This window comes from Manis javanica, chromosome 5, assembly GCF_040802235.1.
Source record: "Manis javanica isolate MJ-LG chromosome 5, MJ_LKY, whole genome shotgun sequence".
Lineage (NCBI taxonomy): Eukaryota > Metazoa > Chordata > Mammalia > Pholidota > Manidae > Manis > Manis javanica.
The window spans coordinates 34,878,623-34,900,738 of record NC_133160.1 but is presented as its reverse complement, the minus strand read 5'-3'; the positions used below and the strand labels follow the sequence as shown (position 1 = coordinate 34,900,738).

At 34.9% G+C, this 22,116-nt stretch overlaps 1 protein-coding gene across 2 annotated transcripts in view; it reads left to right on the top strand.

Annotated features, from left to right (window-relative positions):
- PAK5 (p21 (RAC1) activated kinase 5) overlaps positions 1 to 22,116 on the top strand; it is a 258,183-nt gene that overhangs the window by 92,234 nt on the left and 143,833 nt on the right. For both annotated transcript variants that reach the window (XM_037017616.2, XM_037017617.2), the window contains exon 2: positions 21,965 to 22,112. The gene's annotated coding sequence lies outside the window, so the exon portion shown is untranslated. The remainder of the gene's footprint in view (positions 1 to 21,964; positions 22,113 to 22,116) is intronic.

The following is a 22,116-nucleotide window of genomic DNA, read 5'->3' as shown; positions in this document are numbered from 1 at the left end:
AAAAATAGTAACCATCATCAGAGCTTTTAATGAGTCATAATCCTTTTGTTGGTGGAGGGTCCTGCCTCACCTTTGATTACTTCTGATGAACCAGGGTGGTAGTTGCTGGAGGCTGGGGTGGCTATGGCAATTTCTTAAAATAAGACAACAATGAAGTTTGTCACAATTGGTTGGCTCCTGTTTTCACAAAGAAATTATCTGTAGCATGTGATGCTGTTTGATAGCATTTTACCCTCAGTAGAACTTTTTTCAGAATTGGAGTCAATTCTGTGACACCCTGCTGCTGCTTTATCAACTAAATTTATGTGATATTCTGAATCTTGTGTTGTCATTTCAACAATCTTCACAGCATCTTCACCAGGAGTAGATTCAATCTCAAAAAACCACTTTCTTTGTGCATCCATAAGAAGCAATACCTCATCCATGAAAGTTTTATCATGAGATTGCAGCAATTCAATTTCATCTTCAGGCTCCACTTCTAATTCTAGTTACCTTGCTATTTCTACCACATCTTCTTTAAGTTGAACACTCAGAGGCCATGGTAGGGTTATTAATTGGCCTAATTTCAATATTGTTGTGTCTCAGGGAATAGCAAGGCCTGAAGAGAAGGAGAGAGACAGGAGACTGGCTGGTCAGTACAGTAGTTAGGACACACACAACATTTACTGATTAAGTTCACCATCTTATGTGAGCATGGTTCATAGCATCCCCAAACAATTACAATAGTAAAATCAAGGATCACTGACCATAGATAGCCATAAGAAATAATAATTTAAAAGTTGGAAACAAAGATCCAAAAATTTCTCCGGTTTTCCATTCTTCCTACTACAAAAAGCTGGCATAAACTTTGCAATTACAGATTTTCTTTTAGCATATCTGAGGTCAACTTCACAGGCAGAGTGCCCACAATACTGTTAAAGGGAGACATCCCTTTATTACAATAGGAAGTCTAATAGAAGCTTCTTAAAGTCACTTTTTTCTCCATGGTGATCTGGAAGGAGTTCCATTTTTGTTAAAAGAGCCATACCCATGTAAATGACTGTACATCAGTAAGCTATTCAAAATTTGTCAAAACCGGTATAGAACTTTTGGTTCACCTCATTCTGTTTTAGTCTCTTTTACCATAGTTGTTATAGTTCTGAGCAGAAGGATCAGTGCTGATGCAGTAGGCAAGAAACCTCTGGATCATCTTGGCAATCACTAAAACAGTCAATGTCATATTCTCCCTCTCAATATCAATGTTCATTGCCTTCATAGCATTGATTGCAATATGTAATTATGTATTTGTTTAGCTGATTGCAAACTATCTTCCTTACTACACTATTACTTCTGTGAGACTAAAGGACTGTGTCTCATTCATGTACAGTTCACTATCCCATCCTCAGCCCAATGCCAGCTCTTTAAGCACTTGATAAATGTTTATTGTCGAAACTAGTTCTGAGAAAAGTTCTTCCAGGCACAAAGTAAAGCTCAGTAAGATGCAACAAAAAGGTTTGTTTATCAGCCAGGACCAACTTTATCAGTGAGAGATAGAAGACAATGTCCCTTCCAGATAATTCTACTGTTTTAGCAGTGTAAATAAGCAAAGCTGGTAATTTGTGTCTCTATGCAAGCACCATCTCATCTTGAATAAGAGGATATTACAACCTTTGAGCTAACTGGAAGAAAGTGTGTTCAGACAGAGGTCTTCTTATAGGAGTTTTGTATAATTGAGAGGGATTGTAGGTAGGATGTGGGGTTGTGATTGAGAGGGATGGAGTGGGAGGAAGGATGGGAAGATACTGACAGGTCAACCCCAGATTAAAGTGTCTCTGAATTCTGTACAACCTTTGAGTAGTTGGCTGTGTAGGAGAGGGGAAGTGTGTTGGTACAAATGTACCAAGTGGGATTATCAGCTCAGATCTACAAGAGAAACCTCATAAGTTTATTATATCACCAAGACCTGGCAGTAATAATTATATTGGCATAGTGTGTAAACGTACAGACTAAAATGTCAGCAACGTCTTGGGTGCTGGGATTCTGAGTGATTTTTATCTTTCATATTTTCCAATTTTTTTTAGAATGAACATATGAACAATATAGAGTCAGAGACTTTTTATTGTATAACTTTTGCCATTTATACTTGCTGCAAGTTATTTGTTTCACAGTGTCATGGAATGCAAATTCAAATCTGCCCTAAGAATCACATATTCTTAATATAATTGAGTTATTAGGTAATTTGACAGCCCTAAGGCTTGCAGTGTTTTATTGATTTTAGAGTATATAAGCTATTTTAAAATAAATGTTTTTATTTAAAAAACTTTTAGAAAAGTTTTTCATTTTCTCATAGCACTAATTTTTATCTAAAGATTTTATGCTTATTAACATGCAACCTAACCTCTATACCTCTTATTTGACCTACCAAATCTATAGATTATTTTAATGAACTGATGTGACTCTGGAGAAAATCCTAGCATGTCATTTTTAATGTAAATGAATTCTGTTTTAAAGACTAGTAATTGCATTGAAAGATGGTTATAAAATTGTGCTGTTAATTTTGACATTTATATTCACTTCAGACTTCTTGTATTACTATGTTTTATTATATATGGTGCAGAATATAAATAAATGTGTTTCATTATTTGCTTGAGACGTTTAACTAACTAATTTGGCATACTTTAATGTCCCAATAGAACTCTACCTGCAAAGTATAGGAGTTATAAGTGAGACAATTTCCAATGATGTACATCCTCTATAATGCAAAAAATCTGCTTTAAAACAGGCATATTTAAAAACTAAAACAAAAATCCAACTGCAGTTGTCTTTTCAACAACACAGGGTTTAGCAAACAATCCCACTTAATGTTGAAACTTTGCACATAACTTTTGACTCCCCCAAAACTTAACTACTGATATTCTACTGTTGACTAGAAGCCTTACTGATAGTCAATTAATTCATGTTTTGTTTGTTATATGTATTATATGTTGTATTCTTACAATATAGTAAACTAGAGAAAGATGTTTTTTCAAATTGTGCAAATCTCCAAAAAATTTTCCAATACATTTATTGAGAAAAATCTGTGTATAAATGAATCCATGCAGTTCAAAACTGTGTTGTTCCAGGGTTCACTGTAGTTGGTGTCCACTTTTGTATCGCTAGTATTATTTCTATAAAATTCTTCTTGGAACTTTCATTAATCTATAATATTTGAAAGCTTATCCTTTTCTTCTCTAGTTACTGTCACTCCTAAGATCTTTAAATCATCACAATAAGTCATAGAGTACCCTAGACTTAATATGTCCAGTATGGTAGCCCCTAACTGCATGTGGCTGGTGGCTACTGAGAACTTCTTAAATGTGGCTACTCCAAATTGAGATGTGCTGTAAAGGTAATGAACACTCTGGATTTCAAAGATCTGTTATGCAAAAATGAATGAAAACATCTCATTAATATATGATGAAATGATATTTTGGCTATATTGGTCTTAAAAAATTCATTATTAAAATTAATTCACCTGTTTCTTTTTATCTTTTCAATATAGCTTTAGAAAATCTAAAAGCAGCTAAATTTAGGAAATTTAAAATTACATGGGCTTGAGATTCTTGAGATTCTTAAGAAACTGAGGTTTTGTCAAAAAGTAGAAATCTCCATAGGAGAAGTATCTGTTAATTTTTTCTGAAAACACAGCAAGTAGAGTACCAGTTATAAACCAGTTATGAAGTATCTTTTTTTTTCTTGGTAAGTTTACGATGAAAAGTGCTATTAGTTTTAAAAAGTAAATATAAAAGGACCAAGTTGAGTTGTATTATTTATTAGATATAAACTATTAATTGTTGTTATGTATTTTAACTGATAGGTTTCACTTCTTATATATTTTAAACATTCACTATATTAATAATTAGTCACATATGATACATATGTGACTAATTATTTTGCATGTCATTGTTAGGACTATTTTTAGAAGAATATGATTAGCACCTGTTTGGAACTTCAAATTCTCTCTCTCTCTGTAGCCATATGTGTGTATGTTAAAGGAAACAATAGCCTGGATTTTCACATTTTTCTCTAGTAATGTTTGGAGCTACTCTTTTCTAAGAGAAACATTTCATCTCTAAAGGAATTTCATTGAACTTCCAGCAGCACTTGGCAATATAGGGAGGCTGGCATGAACTTAATGAACTTTAAAAGCTCTAAAAAACATCATTTCAATTATTTCTTTTGTCTCCCATGGGTATTTCCAAATTATCTGTAGCATGTGATGCTGTTTGATAGCATTTTACCCTCAGTAGAACTTTTTTCAGAATTGGAGTCAATTCTGTGACACCCTGCTGCTGCTTTATCAACTAAATTTATGTGATATTCTGAATCTTGTGTTGTCATTTCAACAATCTTCACAGCATCTTCACCAGGAGTAGATTCAATCTCAAAAAACCACTTTCTTTGTGCATCCATAAGAAGCAATACCTCATCCATGAAAGTTTTATCATGAGATTGCAGCAATTCAATTTCATCTTCAGGCTCCACTTCTAATTCTAGTTACCTTGCTATTTCTACCACATCTTCTTTAAGTTGAACACTCAGAGGCCATGGTAGGGTTATTAATTGGCCTAATTTCAATATTGTTGTGTCTCAGGGAATAGCAAGGCCTGAAGAGAAGGAGAGAGACAGGAGACTGGCTGGTCAGTACAGTAGTTAGGACACACACAACATTTACTGATTAAGTTCACCATCTTATGTGAGCATGGTTCATAGCATCCCCAAACAATTACAATAGTAAAATCAAGGATCACTGACCATAGATAGCCATAAGAAATAATAATTTAAAAGTTGGAAACAAAGATCCAAAAATTTCTCCGGTTTTCCATTCTTCCTACTACAAAAAGCTGGCATAAACTTTGCAATTACAGATTTTCTTTTAGCATATCTGAGGTCAACTTCACAGGCAGAGTGCCCACAATACTGTTAAAGGGAGACATCCCTTTATTACAATAGGAAGTCTAATAGAAGCTTCTTAAAGTCACTTTTTTCTCCATGGTGATCTGGAAGGAGTTCCATTTTTGTTAAAAGAGCCATACCCATGTAAATGACTGTACATCAGTAAGCTATTCAAAATTTGTCAAAACCGGTATAGAACTTTTGGTTCACCTCATTCTGTTTTAGTCTCTTTTACCATAGTTGTTATAGTTCTGAGCAGAAGGATCAGTGCTGATGCAGTAGGCAAGAAACCTCTGGATCATCTTGGCAATCACTAAAACAGTCAATGTCATATTCTCCCTCTCAATATCAATGTTCATTGCCTTCATAGCATTGATTGCAATATGTAATTATGTATTTGTTTAGCTGATTGCAAACTATCTTCCTTACTACACTATTACTTCTGTGAGACTAAAGGACTGTGTCTCATTCATGTACAGTTCACTATCCCATCCTCAGCCCAATGCCAGCTCTTTAAGCACTTGATAAATGTTTATTGTCGAAACTAGTTCTGAGAAAAGTTCTTCCAGGCACAAAGTAAAGCTCAGTAAGATGCAACAAAAAGGTTTGTTTATCAGCCAGGACCAACTTTATCAGTGAGAGATAGAAGACAATGTCCCTTCCAGATAATTCTACTGTTTTAGCAGTGTAAATAAGCAAAGCTGGTAATTTGTGTCTCTATGCAAGCACCATCTCATCTTGAATAAGAGGATATTACAACCTTTGAGCTAACTGGAAGAAAGTGTGTTCAGACAGAGGTCTTCTTATAGGAGTTTTGTATAATTGAGAGGGATTGTAGGTAGGATGTGGGGTTGTGATTGAGAGGGATGGAGTGGGAGGAAGGATGGGAAGATACTGACAGGTCAACCCCAGATTAAAGTGTCTCTGAATTCTGTACAACCTTTGAGTAGTTGGCTGTGTAGGAGAGGGGAAGTGTGTTGGTACAAATGTACCAAGTGGGATTATCAGCTCAGATCTACAAGAGAAACCTCATAAGTTTATTATATCACCAAGACCTGGCAGTAATAATTATATTGGCATAGTGTGTAAACGTACAGACTAAAATGTCAGCAACGTCTTGGGTGCTGGGATTCTGAGTGATTTTTATCTTTCATATTTTCCAATTTTTTTTAGAATGAACATATGAACAATATAGAGTCAGAGACTTTTTATTGTATAACTTTTGCCATTTATACTTGCTGCAAGTTATTTGTTTCACAGTGTCATGGAATGCAAATTCAAATCTGCCCTAAGAATCACATATTCTTAGTATAATTGAGTTATTAGGTAATTTGACAGCCCTAAGGCTTGCAGTGTTTTATTGATTTTAGAGTATATAAGCTATTTTAAAATAAATGTTTTTATTTAAAAAACTTTTAGAAAAGTTTTTCATTTTCTCATAGCACTAATTTTTATCTAAAGATTTTATGCTTATTAACATGCAACCTAACCTCTATACCTCTTATTTGACCTACCAAATCTATAGATTATTTTAATGAACTGATTTGACTCTGGAGAAAATCCTAGCATGTCATTTTTAATGTAAATGAATTCTGTTTTAAAGACTAGTAATTGCATTGAAAGATGGTTATAAAATTGTGCTGTTAATTTTGACATTTATATTCACTTCAGACTTCTTGTATTACTATGTTTTATTATATATGGTGCAGAATATAAATAAATGTGTTTCATTATTTGCTTGAGACGTTTAACTAACTAATTTGGCATACTTTAATGTCCCAATAGAACTCTACCTGCAAAGTATAGGAGTTATAAGTGAGACAATTTCTAATGATGTACATCCTCTATAATGCAAAAAATCTGCTTTAAAACAGGCATATTTAAAAACTAAAACAAAAATCCAACTGCAGTTGTCTTTTCAACAACACAGGGTTTAGCAAACAATCCCACTTAATGTTGAAACTTTGCACATAACTTTTGACTCCCCCAAAACTTAACTACTGATATTCTACTGTTGACTAGAAGCCTTACTGATAGTCAATTAATTCATGTTTTGTTTGTTATATGTATTATATGTTGTATTCTTACAATATAGTAAACTAGAGAAAGATGTTTTTTCAAATTGTGCAAATCTCCAAAAAATTTTCCAATACATTTATTGAGAAAAATCTGTGTATAAATGAATCCATGCAGTTCAAAACTGTGTTGTTCCAGGGTTCACTGTAGTTGGTGTCCACTTTTGTATCGCTAGTATTATTTCTATAAAATTCTTCTTGGAACTTTCATTAATCTATAATATTTGAAAGCTTATCCTTTTCTTCTCTAGTTACTGTCACTCCTAAGATCTTTAAATCATCACAATAAGTCATAGAGTACCCTAGACTTAATATGTCCAGTATGGTAGCCCCTAACTGCATGTGGCTGGTGGCTACTGAGAACTTCTTAAATGTGGCTACTCCAAATTGAGATGTGCTGTAAAGGTAATGAACACTCTGGATTTCAAAGATCTGTTATGCAAAAATGAATGAAAACATCTCATTAATATATGATGAAATGATATTTTGGCTATATTGGTCTTAAAAAATTCATTATTAAAATTAATTCACCTGTTTCTTTTTATCTTTTCAATATAGCTTTAGAAAATCTAAAAGCAGCTAAATTTAGGAAATTTAAAATTACATGGGCTTGAGATTCTTGAGATTCTTAAGAAACTGAGGTTTTGTCAAAAAGTAGAAATCTCCATAGGAGAAGTATCTGTTAATTTTTTCTGAAAACACAGCAAGTAGAGTACCAGTTATAAACCAGTTATGAAGTATCTTTTTTTTTCTTGGTAAGTTTACGATGAAAAGTGCTATTAGTTTTAAAAAGTAAATATAAAAGGACCAAGTTGAGTTGTATTATTTATTAGATATAAACTATTAATTGTTGTTATGTATTTTAACTGATAGGTTTCACTTCTTATATATTTTAAACATTCACTATATTAATAATTAGTCACATATGATACATATGTGACTAATTATTTTGCATGTCATTGTTAGGACTATTTTTAGAAGAATATGATTAGCACCTGTTTGGAACTTCAAATTCTCTCTCTCTCTGTAGCCATATGTGTGTATGTTAAAGGAAACAATAGCCTGGATTTTCACATTTTTCTCTAGTAATGTTTGGAGCTACTCTTTTCTAAGAGAAACATTTCATCTCTAAAGGAATTTCATTGAACTTCCAGCAGCACTTGGCAATATAGGGAGGCTGGCATGAACTTAATGAACTTTAAAAGCTCTAAAAAACATCATTTCAATTATTTCTTTTGTCTCCCATGGGTATTTCCAATGCTGTTCTGAGCCACAGTCCTATAGATCAGGTAGTTTGGGTACGTATGAGATTTACAAAGCACTACATATGATTGTTCTCTAAGACACTTCCTTTTAAAAAAAATCTATTAAACTAAATGAGCCTCAAAGTACCAAGTGAGAATGACAGATCATCATTCTTCCTCTGTTAAAAAAATGTGGCTGTGGAGTAGAAGTCACACATTCAAGTGCTACAGGGGCAAAGCAGGTAACGTAAATGGGTGATGCATGATGAGTGGGATTGTAAAAAGTAGACAGTTTATGCCCTATTTCTATCAGTTAGGAATTCTGTTTGGTAACAAATAAGACAGGCTGAAAATAGGGGTGATGTAGTAAAGAAGGCTTTTTTTTCTCTCTTATAAGGTTGATCTTAGGTAAGAAGTCTGAGACCACAGTAATGACTCCATGTTCCTCAGAGATGTAGGTTGTATCAGGCAGACCACCCCAAGCTCAGTGTCATAAAGCAAGAAGGACATTCCTTAGCTTATAGGTCTACAGTACAGATCAGCTGGGAGAATTTTCTGGTCTTAGCTGGTGTTCCACCTGCATCTGTAGTTAGCATTGGGTTGAGTAAGTAGCTCTGTTCATCTTGACTGGGTGTTCTCATGTATTTGGGGGCCTGGCTTTAGGATTTTCACAGCTAGGACAAATGGGTCCCATTCCATCTGACCCACCATCACTCTCTAGCATGGAATGTTTCACATAGTGGAAGGTTTCTGAGAGCAAGAGTAGAATCAGTCTGTTGAGGTCTATATTCACAACTGATACTCTGTCACATCTACCACATTCTCTTGTCCATATCAAGTCATAAGACTAGCCCGGATTAAATAAGTTCGGCAACAGTTTCCACCTCTTGATGGGAAATGTTGACAAGGGCATAAACATCTTGATGAAGATGTTGACAAGGGTGTGAAAAAGTAGGTCGCAATAAACCTACCAGAAGCTGCTTCTATCTTGGATCCCTACCTGAAGTGAGGCTAAATGCATGATTTCTATCTTCACCTCATGGTCTAAGATGACTTCTAAAATGCCAGACATCACATTGATTTTCTGGGTAAAGAGCAATAGAATGGGTAAGGGCTCATGCCAGCCTTCTGATCCATTCTAAGGAGCCTTCCCTTAAGTCTTACTAAAACACTCAGGCTTATACATCGACCAACTCTGGCTATAAGATAGGTTAGGAAATATCTTTTAACTGATACTTCATGACAAACAAAATCAGGGTTCTGATGTTATGGAAACCAATACTGAGTCAATAACCAGCAGTATCAGACATATTAACCACAGGCCCCCAACTTTCATTTTACTTTGTTGGGTAATGTTATCAAGGACCCTGATTTTCAAAAAAACTCACAAATACAGAAATTTTATGTGAAATTTCCTATATTTATGTTAGCATCTAATTCAAATATCTTAATTTTTATTTTAGATTTACTTTAATTTATTTAGAAATAATTTTAGATCTACAGAGAAGTTATAAAAATAGTAAGAGTTTTTGTACACTCTTCATCCTTAATGATAACATTTCACATAACTGTCCTACAATTACCAGAACTAGGAATTTAAAAATAGTACAAGACAATAACCCAGGCAATCTTTCTATATAAAGGACATGATAGTAACTATTTTAGGTTATGCCACTACTACTTAACTCTGCCATTGTAACATAAAAACACTCATAGGCAATATGTGAATGCATGAGAGTATCTATGTTCCAGTAAAATTTTATTTACAAGAACAGGTGGCAGGCCAGATCTGGCCCATGGGCTATAGTCTGCAACTCCTGCTGTAAAGTAAGCATCAGTTTTCCTATTAATGTCCTTTTTCTGTTCAATCCAAGATCTCAAATTACATCTAGTTGTCATGTCTCCTTGGACTCCTCCAAGACAATTATTCATTCTTTCCTTATTTTTCATAAACTTGACACTTCCTAACTTTATCCACCGAGAGAGTCTAAAATCAATGACACCCCACTGGCAAAGAACATACCCAGATTTTGATTTCTAAATGCCATTCTCCATGAAAGGAACCAAGACTCTTTTGAGAAGTAATTGATTCCATGGCCAGAGCAGGGAAAACACAAGAACTGTCCAGAATATTCTTGTATTTTTTGAGGTAAAAAAGAAGAGCAGCCTGACAGAAGGCCCTATGAACCAACCTGGTGGAGTTCCAGATAGCCAATATGGGACAATTTGAGCAACAAAATCAGAATTTTGAATTAAATCTCATGGAATAAAATATTCCAAGTACATGCAGATATAAATATATAATTGAATATGTAAATAGGGTGGCAGGACAATTCTCCTTTATGAAAGAATTCTGATTAAGTAAATGGAATTAAATGCCAATGAAAGAATGAGAGGATATAGAAAATTACCATTAGGCCAATATCATAGTAATAATTATTGTGGACATAGTCCACTGATGTATGCTAAAATTAGTGGGCTAACATTTGTGGACAACAGGATATTTGCATAGTCTTAAAGTGTCACCCCGATATACTTACTGATTACAAAGGGGGAGAAATAGTAACATTTTAGTACATAGATGATACTACCTTAATCAAATGATCAAAAGTCCTTCTGCTTTTTTCCTTCCAGAATCAAAGTTCTATTCCTGAGTTCCATTTTTTCATGCATTTGGTTTGCATCAATTTCACTTAGAATCAGTTTTGCCCTTATCAGGATTTCAATTTATTGAACCACACCACCTGGTTGCAGATGAGTTCCAGAAATAAAATTGGTATGTGTAGCCATCACAAAGACACACAGGTTTGTCGAAGCTGCTGCTTTTGACTCTGAGATTTCTAAATTGATTGAACTATACTCATGCTTTGTATATATGTTTTAGTTGACTTTTTAAATTTAAACTTCTGAGAAGTCATACTGGGAAAAGTAGCCAATGGCCTAGAAATCAAGACCCAAAAACCTAAAGATTCGTGAGTTAGAAGGTGTGCCTGTGGATACAAAATTAAGTAGGAATGTGACTACTTAGAATAAAATAATTCGTAACAATTCACAAAGTTAAAAATTTAACAATACAAGAATCACAAAATCAGAAAAGCAATATATTTTTATTAAGATTACCCACCCCATTCCTATAATACCTTGATCCTGATATATTTTGGCTGAAAATGGTTTGATGAATGCTTTAAATACAAAAATTATTGAAAAACATCCTTCTAATCAGAGAATAGAAACATAACATAGCCTTTCCTTAAGATGTCTGGTTGAAATTTATTTTTTATTATTGACATTTAGAAAAGCTTATTTTGGCATCTTATCTTATTTATCAGTAAGGGCATCTGTAAACTTTTTTTGGGACTATCAAATTTTGGAAAACCTCCACCACATTTCTTGAATATGTGAGCCCTAAGATTTCAGTGCATTTAAAGTTGTACACTGACTAACAATTTACAAAGTTAAAAATCTAACAATGTACTTGTGTACTTAACACCTTTTAATTTGATAAACTGTATCACTGGTTACTTGTCAATATCTTCCTTGCTATGACTAAGATGAGTTTTATGTTATCTTCACATCTTAATTTGTGTCAAATCAGGAACAATTTAAATATTTCCCAGGGTTTGTATGATTCACTCTTCTTTATAAATTGAATTATCAAACCAGAACTGGTTGTTACTTCTATTCATAGTTATATTCAGGATTTCCCTCCTGAATGGAGGATGTGGTCTGAAAATTATTTTAGTAGAAGAGACTTCTCCCTGTCAGAATAAAATGATTTAATCCTTTTAATTGTTTCAGATTCCATTAATGTTTTCTTAGTTTTTCCTCCATTCTTTAATAAAAAGATATAAAGATGACATAAAAAGATACCCTTCTTATACAAAGTGGTAAAGTTTAATTTTTCACTTGTTTTAATGACACCTTTAAACAACTTTCCATATTGCCGTTAAATGGTTTGTTCAGACTTCATCACCTTTCTAAACAAAATTTTTGTGAATCTTTGAAAATTCATTTTAGCATACAGCATTTTGTGCCCATGTAACAAAGCACAAGAAGCTTTGTAAACTTTGCTCCCTACACAGACATCTGGAGCTGCAGGGCACACTTATATTGCAATATGCCCTCAAGTCCTGCATCTTTGTGCCATTGGTGATGGGTCAATGAGTACATGGAGGTGCTGGAAAATTCCTGGAAGCCATTGCCATATTGGAATGACTAACAATAACTGAACTATAATGCAAATTGACAGCAAAATGCATAAATATAGCCCACTAATTATATACCAAATGCACCCCCTTCTGAAGTTCCCCTTATAGCCCCAAAATAGCTCTGACTACCCCAGTTCCACGCAACACATAGAGAAGTGTGATACAGGGAGTTGGAAAGTAAAGAGACAGCTGTCTTAACCAGTTGCTGTTAAAACATCTTACTTTTTGCATATTTTGCAAAAATATGTCCACATAAACATTTCCTCAGGGTCCTCCCCAGTGTCTTGATGTTCATAATGAGCCTTTGGCTTTATTAGCTTCATGATAAATTTATCTCTGTTTTTTCCTGAGCGGGAAAGCTATCAGAAGCCCAGCCAATGAGGACTTTGATGACAGATTAGTAGCTGAGTATTGGCAATTGAAAGAAATCCTGATATTCCCTGAGATCTTACACTGGAGACAAGTTTCTGAAATGTAACATTAATCCTTCAAACTATCATACTCCAGTATCAAAACTTTAATAATTTTTCTTAGACTGTAAATTAAAAAGGGTTATTTTTCATTCAACTAGGCTGCGCCTTTCTTGGAATGGGCCTGTACAAATAAGAGAGCCTGGGTTTTGTGATCCATTCATTGATGATTCTGTTATTAATTTCTCCTTACATTCTCTTAGTAACACACAAGCACCCTAGAATATTAAGAACAGTGGTCTGTCACTCACAGCCTCTAGGATTGGCTGGCACAAGGTAACACTGTTCCTCATATCTGGGTGAAGAGGGAAAATCCTTTGTCAGGCATCTATTGCCATGAAAATGCTGTGTAACAACTAGCACACAATTATTTATACATTTATTCAGCTTGCATCTCTGCAGGGTTCAGCTGATAGGCTGAGCTTACTCATGCATCATCAGTCCACTGCTGGTTGACAAGATGGCTCTGCTGATTTGGCTGGGTTTGCACATACTCATCAGGTGGCTGTTGACTTACCTAGGACGCCTCTGGCTGGGGTGACCAGGGCCACACTGTTTCTTCCTTGTGTCTCTCATTCTGTATTAGCTAGCCTGGACATGTTTTCATGATAACAGCAGGTGTGTAAGAAAAAAAACAGAACTGCACATGTATTTCAAAATACAGGGAAGCTGCTAATGTCCCATTGGCCAAACAGATTCATTTAGCTAAACCTAGAGTCAGAGAGGGAGAGACCTAAAAAGTTACATGGTAAAAAGCATGGATACAGTGAAAGATGAAGAATTGGTCTTTTTTTTTTTTTTGTCATCACTCTGTCACAATGTCCGAAACTGAACTCTTGAGTTTTGTGACCAACATATTTGCTATGGCCTGAATGTTTATGTCCCCAGCAAAAAGCGTATGTTGAAATTCTAACCCCTAAAGATGATGATAGTAGGTAGGGCTTTGGGGATATGATTAGCTCATGAGGGTAAAGCTCTCAGGACTGGGATATATGCCCTTCCTAGCCCCTTCCACACACATCTGGAAGAGGACCCTCACCCAGCCACGCTGGCCCCTTCATCTCACACCAGGAGCCTCCATAGCTGTGAGAAATGCATAAATATTTATGAAATTTCTGTTGTTTATAAGCTACCTAGTCCGTGGCATTTTGTTATAGCAGCCCAGACAGACTAAGGCATCATTTAAATCTGCTCTCCAATGGCGTCCCAGTTCAGTAAGTGGCTCTGCCATGTCAGGCTGAAATATGTTCTCTCATACCATAGCCAACCCATCAATGAGTCCCTGATACTTCCCAAGTTTATCTGGAATGAGACCACTTCCACTATTTCAACTACCATCCGCCCTGTGCAAGCTGATATCATCGTTTGCATATGTTACCTAAATAGCCTCAACTACTATTCCTGCTCTCAATCTTGACCTCCTGCAGTGTTTTCCTCATACCTACAGACACTTTTAAAATAGAAACTAGATCACCTTTAGCTAGAGCTCTTCAGCCCATCAGATTTACAATAAAATGCACAATCTTTATCATGGTTTGTGGGGCCACCAATGGTCCTGTTATTGGCTACAGCCACACAGGCCTTTCATGTTGTTCCATGAGCGTTCATGACCTCAGGGCACTTGCACATGCTGTCTCCATAGACTGAACTACTGTTGACCCCACTGTCCATATTACTCATTTACTTATTTCATTCAAGCTTCTCTTCAAATGCCACTTCTTGGAAGTCTCTTGCTTGATCTCTTTTTCTAGTAACTTCCTGTCACTCATGTCTGACCAACTTTTTTGCTTCATAACATATGTTACTCTGGGGTATTGTACTATATATTTGTTTAATGAAAAAAAAAGTAAAAGGAAGTGGAATAAAGTACTAGAAGTGTCATACCTAACATGAAGATATTCCCAAAATAGGTCCCATGGAATATGGGGGAACTGACAACATAGGAAAACTTTATCACAGAAAGAGTAATGTCTATCACTTCTGGCCATTTTAAATGTATAGTTTGTTATGAAACCTAAATATACCATCTTTATAAGTTTCTAGTCATTCTCTGTTTTCTGAAATATATCTCTAAGTGTATATTGGAAGTACATAGGGAAATATGAATACCCCAACCCCTTCCCCATGGTAACCATCAGTCACTTCTCAGTGTCTATGAGTCCTGCTATTCTCTTTGTTCTGTTTTGTTTTTAGATTTCACAAGTAAGTGAAATCATATGGTATTTGTCTTTCTCTGCCTAGCTTAATTTACTTAGCATAATATCCTCTGAGTCTGTCCATGTTGTTGCAAATGACAGGATTTGTTTTTTTTTTTAATGGCAGAATAGTATTCCATTGTGTATCTGTACCACATCTTCTTCATCCATTCATCTATTGTTGGACACTTAAGTTGCTTCCATGTCTTGGCTATTGTAAAAAATACTGCAGTAAACATAGGGGTGCATATATCTTTTTGAACCAGGGATTTTGTTTAATTTGGGTAAATTCCTAGAAGTAAAATTACTGGGTGAATGGTATTTCTATTTTAGTCTTTTGAGGAACCTCCATATTGCTTTCCACAGTGGCTATACCAATTTACAATGCCACCAACAGTGTAGTAGGGTTTCCATTTCTCCACATCCTTACCAACACTTGTTATTTCTTGTCTTTTGAATAGTGGTTATTTTAACTGGTGTGAGGTTATATCTCATTGTGATTTTGATTTGCATTTCTCTGATGATTAGTGAAGCGGAGTATCTTTTCACATGCCTGTTGGCCCTCTGTATTCCTTTGGAAAAATGTTCAGGCGCTCTGTCCATTTTTTTATTGGGTTATTTATTTATTTATTTATTTGTGTCGAGGTGTGTGAATTCTTTATATATTTTGGATGTTAACCTCTCATTGAATAAATTGTTTACAGATATATTCTCCCATATTGTAGGGTGCCTTCTTGTTCTGCTGATGGTGTCCTTTGCTGTACAGAAGCTTTTTAGTTTTATCTAGTCCCACTTGTTCATTTTTTGTTTCCCTCGCCCAAGTATATGTGTCCAGGAAAAAATTACCTCTGCTTATGTCCAAGATATTTTTGCCTACGTTTTCTTCTAAAAGCTTTGTGGTTTCATGTCTTACATTGAAGACTTCAATCCATTTTGAGTTTACTTTTGTGTATGGAATTAGACAGTAATCCAGTTTCATTCTCTTACATGTAGCTGTCCAGTTTTTCCCAGCACCAGTTGTTGAAGAGACTGTCTTTTCTCCTTTGCTCCTTTATCGTTTATTAATTGACCATATATGCAGAGGTTTATTTCTGGGCTCTCCGTTCTGTTCCATTGATCTATGGATCTGTTCTTGTGCCAGTACCATACTGTTTTGGTTACTGTAGCTTGTAGTATAGATTGAAGTCAGGGATCATAACCCCTCCAGCTTTGTTATTCTTTCTCAGGATTACTTTAGCTATCTGGTGACTCTTTTGGTTCCCTATGAATTTTAGGATTATTTGCTCTAGTTCATTGAAAAACTAGCATATTTTTGAGGTTTATCCACTTTATAGGATGTATCAGTACTCCATTCCTTTTTATGTCTGAATAATATTCCAGTGTCTGGCTATACCATATTTCATTATCCATTTATCTGTTGATGAGCATTTGCGTTTCCCTTTTTTGGGTATTGTGAATAATGTTACTGTAAACATTCCAGTACCAAAATTTTAGTACCTGTTTTTAGTTCTCTGGGCTATGTATCTAGGAGTAGAATTGCTGGGTTACCACAGTGGCAATATTATGTTTTAAAATGCATCAAATACAGTACCTAGGGTTATAAAGGAAACCACTTACATTGACAAAGAGTTATCAAAACATTAAATAAAATAAATTTGTGCTATGTTGATACATGTTTCTTTAGTTTGAAATATAATAGGGCCTACTGACAGATCTAATAACTACCTTATATTCAAAGAATTGATGAGTGTAGCGGATATTTCAAGGTGTCTACAGCAGTTGTAATGTGATATGAGAAAGTTTACATTTTCTTGGCCACAAGTACTTAGAATATTCCTGGGATATTTTGCCTGTTAAAGGCTAATGAAAATAATGGTATAACTTCTTTCCCATCCAAGTTCACAGAATCCATGAATTCTGTCTACATGAGCCCAAGGACTTAAAGTTAAGACCCCAGTTAAGAAGCCGTAGAGAGGGGAGTGGTTGGAAGTATGGACTTCATGGTTGGTCCCTTCTCTGTGTGTCTCTTTCCCCACCATTCTTACCACTGTTCCCCCATTTCCTCATCTGTCTTTGGAAATCTAAGCTCAGCAGGCTCAGCTTGAAAGGGCAGATCCATTGAAGTGGAGATTAGAGAACCCTCATATTCCAGAGACATTATCACCAAGTTTTAAGCTGTTATCTTTTATTGTTTTCTATGTGAGACTAACTTTATTTTCTGGATAATTCAAACACGTAGGAATTAAAATGCCTCTTCGCAACCTAATGTCATATGATGCTTGAGTATCTAAGTTTCTTAAATGTACATCATCTCACTTAATCCTTTGGAAATTGCATGACTATGTGCCATGTGAGCACATGCAGTCATTACCTTGGAAATGAGCCCAATACAGAATGGTTTAGTCAATTAAGTTTGAAAAGCATGTACTTGCCAATGGGGTTAGAACCTGGGGCATGTAGCAAATAAAAACTTTAACTGCTTTCTCTATTCAACTAGAAAGTCAATATATCCAAACTTGATTGTTCACTTGGTTTTTTAGCACAAAGAATAGTTACTCCTAAAATAAAAGCCAACCATTTAAATTGTTCTTCCAGATGAAGAGAGCCTCAAAATGAGATTATTACGAAGAGTTCACAGTCCTGAAAAGCTCAATCCTTCCCTTGTCTCAGGGGACATGTCTCATAGATAGAAGCCAAACATTCAAACAGGGTATTTTCCTGTAGGAAAAGATGAGATTGGGTTTTAAAAATCAAGGCTCATTTTTGCTTGGAAAGAAAAACAAAATAGTGCTCCATCCATATTTGAGGAAATCCAGGCGGCACATAATTCTGTAGGCTCCCAAGAAGTTTCCCTAGAGACGATTCGGTGCAGTCAACAAGTGTGTGCATAAATAACCATTGCAAAAATGCCGTCCCTCACATCAGTTATCTTGCTTTGAATGAAAGAAAATCTGTTTTTGAATGGGTCAGGTTTTCTTATATTCCAAAGTTAGGTGTTCAAATTTTTAGAGTCTCTATAATGTTGATTTCTCCTGTGGAGGCAGAACACACCTTATTCCAACAGTGAAGAAAGGAGGGTATGCTGAGTTCTGGCTATAAATATTTTATTATATAGAGAGACAAAGATCACAGAGGGGCAGATGAGTAGCAGGAAACAAATGTGATGTTGTTTTCAAGTCCTCAGAGGTGGTTTATATTATGCTGTCTCTGCCAGCTTGTTTTCTGCTTGGCTTTTATACTATCAAACCTGGTAATGAAACTGTTTTGTATATCTAGAGTTCTCCTATTAGATGACAAGTATACCATCTAGCTAAAAGGATAGAATTATTCATGTTACAAAGTATACACAAAGAAAAAGCTATTGTAATATGGCACAGTGGTGAAGATATATTTTCAAGAACGATGATCCATTTTGATTTCCTCTGGAAAGGTTCTATCCCAGTGGGAAAAAATAAAAGGCTAAAAAATAAATTGTGTGTTAGGTTTTCTCCATACAACCCATTTATTTTTCTCTGCTTACCCCAGTGCTTGAGGGTTATTGGAAAACTTGACCTGATGGGATTTAGCATTTTTCATGATTTTATAACCCATTGGAGTTCATTTGGTCAGAACTCAAGATTAATGAGGCCAAGGTCATAGCCTGTTCTTTTTGAAAGAGAGAGAGAAAAAAGTCCTGTTTTTCTACCATAATAACACTGACGACATATCAAAATCTACCATTTACACATTTGCATCTCTGAGTACAAGTGGGTGAAAAGGTGAATAATGCAACAGACATTCTAAGATTGTAGGGTTGATGGCACCATTTCATCCTGTCTCTAAACCACTTTAAACTGTATCTGCAGAAATGCTCTCAGCCTTGAATGAGAGGAGACAAAAAAAAAGAGTTCAGGGACTAGAACTCTTTGCATTAATATGGTTGATGCTAAATCTTTGTTCTGTTTCATGTTAAATAGCATCTTAGAGTTTTTTAGTAAATCGCCAATGAGCCCAGTCGTAAATCTCTATCTCAGAGTCAGATGCCATTTGTAACGTAGTTTTTTGGGATTTTGTTTGACCTGATGGTCAGGAGCTCAATATTGAGGGCGGATATATCAGACTATGCATGAAAATGAAATGCACAAAATGACATAGGCTTATGTGTTAAAAACTTAGTCATGCTTGTTTGATGGGTAATATATCTTGGTTTTTATAACAAACACACACAATCACAGCCATAGAGATGTGTATTGTGCTGGTAAGTCAAAATGTAGGGAAACTGTAACTTAGATTTTTGCAGTTCACAGGTGACAGGTCTCTCTGCTTTTTGGTTTTAAGAGCTAAATTCAATTATCTAAAATGCTGCTTGGATTGGTGTTGTACTTAATAAAGACAAGAACTAACATTCTTTACTATTCAGTATTGGCTAGATACTTTATATTGGCCATTTTCACTTCATCCTAAGGACCACTCTATGCCAGAGAAAATGGTGTCCATCTCCATTTTTTTCAGATGAATTAATAAACTTGAGGAATAATGAATTGGCCTAAATTGTGCAGCTGTCTGTAATGAATTGGCTCAAATTATCAATTCCAAAGCCAAGCCCTTCCTTTTAAAGGTTGGAAATGCAAATATTACATTTAACTGGCATCAGTACCTCATTTTAAGATGTACATTATCAACACATTCAGAATGATACAGCTCTTATCTGAGCACTGTCTACTGAACATTCAAATCTTCTTTTCTAGGTCAGTAGTGGCAATATGACTTTATCAGAGATATCTAGATAAAGGTTTCTTAGTACATGTTTAAAGAGAAAAATATTTGAGAGTTTTAGTGATGATTTAAGCATGTTTTAAAGTAATTTAATGGCATCTGATTTTTTTATTACTTATTTGCAGTAAAAATAGGAAATTTAAAGTAATGATAATTCTTACAAAGTAAGCTCAAAACATTGGTTAATTATATAGAAATTGTAATATAATGGTAGTAATAAAATATAAGATGCATTTAATTTATTTTATTTTTATGAATCAACATAATTACTTTTGTAAAATATTTAGAATTTATGTGATAGACCCATATGATTATATAAATCCTGAAATCTCACTTCCTAACAAGGTGACTTACCTTCTGGCACTCTGAAATATATGAAGAGACTATGCCAAGACTTTAAAGTGAATTTGTCTACTTATATTTTAGCTGCTTTTTTAACTAAAAAGCATGTAAGAACTCAGTTTTCAGAGCCATCCTTCTAGTATATCTTGTTATTTTATATTATTTTTAGGAAGTCTTACTGATCTTAGCCATAATTGTTTAAAACATAGGTTTTTAAGAATGGTAATGAAAACCTATGTTTTTAACATATGCTTTTAAGATGATTTTCCAAACAAATTACATTCATGAACTACAAATATATCAAGGTTAAACTTAACCAGTTTAAAATATTGAAAAGTAAATTTAATTGGAAAATCTTTGCAACAGCTTTAAAACAGAACTCTGTATTCCTAAGGAAGTCTTGAGCATTTTTCAAATGCATTAGGAAGTAGAAATGTGATACCTCCATTTTTATGTCCCAAAGTACTGGCATTTTGACAGAAAATACAAGTCAGCTAAGTGTGTACGTTGTGTACCTACAGTTAACTGATGCATGTAATTAAGTAAAAGCAGGTATTTCTTATTATCCCAGGAGAAAAATGGAGCTGGCTTCTGGGAGCAGTTTAGGTTCTCCTGGAATGGAAGGTAGACTATCAACCTATAATTACTTTAAGGGAAGTTTTTTTTGGACTTGTCTGAAGATTGGATGAGCCATGATTCATATCAGGAAGAAAAAAAGGACTAGGATTTGGAATTTGTCTTTTTAATAGGATAGGAGATAATAACTATATTCAGCTCCTGTATCTTTCATGAAGCATATGAAATCTGTATTTAGTCCCTTTCTGTCCTAATCAATAGTATTTATTATTTACTTATTTAAATGGCACTGCTGTTATGAATGAAAATCAAGGTTAGACACTTAGAGATCTACATATAACTTTGATTCAGCTAATGTACATACAGTTGATCCTCATTATTCATTGATTTCTGTATTTGCAGATCCACCTTCTTATGGTTTTTCTATTTTTCACTTTTTTATTATTGTTGTTTTGTTATTTGAAATAGCCCCCAACATAGTGCCGAAGTGCTGTCTAGTATTCCTAAGTGCAAGAAGGCTGTGATGTGCCTTATGAAAAAGATACATGTCTTAGGTGAGCTTCGTTCAGGCATGAGTTTAGTGCTGTTGGCTGAGTTGAATGTTAATGAATCAATATTATATATTAAATAAAGTATCTTTAAAGAAAGACACATAAAATACAAGGTTAAAAATTGGTTGATTAATGAGAATATTGAGACCAGAGACTAGCAGAAACCTAGTCCCCTAGGAGCAGTATTTCAGCATTCATTAATTTGGTGTTTGTAGCAACTTTGTAGAACATAACTACTGAAAATAATGAGAATCAACTTTATTAAACATGTATAATTATTAATTAGTGGTTAGTGGGTTCAGCCCCAGAAATTCAGGGACCAGAGACACAGTTTCTACCCCCATAGGGCTTACCATCTATTGGAAAAATGGACTTCAATAGATGGTCAGTGGAATGATTAGAGAAAGTGCTGTGACAGATGCAGGCAAGGTGCTAAGGGGACCTTAACACTGCCTGGAGATCTTGATCATCATATACAGATCAGTAGCTGCACTCCTGAGAAAGTGATTGGAACAATAAAGAAAAGATGTGTAGCATGTAGGAGAATATGAAGTAAATGAGGTTATATATTTATTTTTAAACAGAGTGTCATGTTGGCAGGCTTCTGATTCACATTGGTGCCATGTTGTTACAGAAATACACTGTGGCGAAATGCTTCCACCTCTTGCCAAAATGAACACTGAAGAAAAATGAAGAACACTAAAGAACTCCAACGAAAAGTTGCAGAACAGAAATAGCCACACTCCTCTGGAGTCTGATTCATCCACAGCCATCATAAAAAGGTAG